The following is a 2,413-nucleotide window of genomic DNA, read 5'->3' on the forward strand; positions in this document are numbered from 1 at the left end:
AATATAAATTAGCACATCTATTTAGGGAAAACTAAGAACATAAAGAGATGCCTTCAGTTTCTAGCAAAGGTACAGTGACAGAAATCAGATTAACCCTCCTTCCTAAATCTCACTCTCCCTCTTTGTCCCACTCCCAAAGGAACAAAAAGATAAAACATGAAATACTGATTTCTAAGACACTGGAAATCAGGCAGCAAAGGATAGCAAGCCTTGAGAGGTGACAAACAAACAAGATGAGTCTTGCCATGGGCCCAGCTTCCTGCTTTCGGTGAGTTCCCATGCTGGGCACCAAGAAGAGGATTTCAGGTAGTGTTGGTGGAGAGCAAGGCAGCTAGAGTTCACAGGACAAAGATCCAGTGATTCTTATTTGCAAAGCAGATGTAAAGCAAAGGTATGGATATCAAGGCTGAAAGGGGAGTTGGGGGAATTGGGAACTTAGGATTTACCTATATACACTATTGATGCTATGTATGACACCACCCTTCTGGCAGAAAGTGAAGAAGATTAAAGAGCCTCTTGATGAAAGTGAACGAGGTGAGTGAAAATGTGGCCTTAAAGCTCAACATTCAGAAAACTAAGATCAGGGCATCCGGTCCCATTACTTCATGGCAAATAGATGGGGAAACAGTGGAAACCATGGCGGACTTTATTTTTCTGGGCTCCAAAATCACTGCAGATGGTGACTGCAGCCATGAAATTAAAAGACATTTACTCCTTGGAAGGAAAGTTATGACCAACCTAGACAGCATACTAAAAAGCAGAGATATGACTTTGCCAACATATGTCAAGGCTATGGTTTCTCCAGTGGTCATGTATGGATGTGAGATTTGGACTATAAAGAAAGCTGAGTGAAGAAGAATTGATGCTTTTGAACTGTGGTGTTGGAGAAGACTCTTGAGAGTCCTCTGGATTGCAAGGAGATACAACCAGTCCATCCTAAAGGGGATCATCAGTCCTGGGTGTTCATTACAAGGAATGATGTTGAAACTGAAACTCCAATATTTTGGCCACCTGATGCAAAGAGCTGACTCATTTGAAAACACCCTGATGCTAGGAAAGATTGAGGGAGAAGGAGAAGGGGACGACAGAGGGATGAGATGCTTGGATGGCATCACCGACTCAATGTACATGGGTTTGGGTGGACTCCGGGAGTTGGTGATGGACAGGGAGGCCTGGCTTGTTACGGTGAATGGGGTCGCAAAGAGTCGGGCACAACTGAGCGACTGAACTGATCTCAACTTGTACAATAAATAACAAATGAGAACCTATTGTATGGCATAGGGAATTACTGGATGCTCTGTCGTTACCTAAAGGAGAAGGAAATCCAAAAATGAGGGGATATATGTATACGTATATCCGATTCACTGTGCTATTAGCACAACATCGTAATTAACACACTAGAAAACAGCTATACTCAAATAAAAGCTAATAATAAAAAAAGAAACATGAAGAAAGGTCCCGTGATGAGAGAGAGTGGGAGAGAGAGAGAATGCTGCGATATGAAAGGGTCTCCCTCAAGTACTCAGCAGAGTAATGATCGGGGTATCCTCATGAAGAAAGTGCCTTTGGCCAAGGAAAGAACATTTTAAAAAGATCCTGGAACAACTCCTGGTGCTCACACAGGACAAGCAATTGTATGCAAGTGATCTCCCCACACAGACTGGACTACTTATAACTCATGGGCCATTGGGAAGAACATTCAAAAAACTCTTGTGATGGACAGGGAGGCCTGGCTGTTAAAATGCTGCACTCAATATGCCGGTAAACTTGGAAAACTCAGCAGAAGCCACAGGACGGGAAAAGGTCAGTTTTCATTCCAGTGCCAAAGAAAGGCAATGCCAAAGAATGTTCAAACTACTACACAATTGCTTTCATCTCACATGTTAGCAAAGTAATGGTCAAAATTCTCACTGTGAGGCTTTCACAGTGTGTAAACTGAGAACATCCAGATGTGGAAGCTGGATTCAGAAAAGGCAGAGGAACCAGAGATTAAATTGCCGACATCCCTTGGTTCAAAGTAAAAGCAAGAGGGTTCCAGAAAAATATCTACTTCTGCTTTATTGACTACGCCAAAGACTTGGACTGTGTGGATCACAACAAACTGTGGAAAATTCTTCAAGAGATGGGAATACCAGACCACCTTACCTGCCTCCTGAGAAATCTGTATGCAGGTCAAGAAGCAACAGTTAGACATGAAACAATGGACTGGTTCCGAATTAGGAAAGGAGTATGTCAAGACTGTATGTTGTTACCTTGTTTATTTAACTTCTATGCAAAGTACATCACGTGAAATGCCTGCATGGATGAAGCACAAGCTGGAATCAATATTTCTGCAAGAAATATTAATAACCTCAGATATGCAGATGACACCACGTTTATGGCAGAAAGCCAAGAAGAAGTAAAGAGCCTCTTG

This window comes from Bison bison, unplaced genomic scaffold (assembly GCF_000754665.1).
Source record: "Bison bison bison isolate TAMUID 2011002044 unplaced genomic scaffold, Bison_UMD1.0 scf7180017864104, whole genome shotgun sequence".
Lineage (NCBI taxonomy): Eukaryota > Metazoa > Chordata > Mammalia > Artiodactyla > Bovidae > Bison > Bison bison.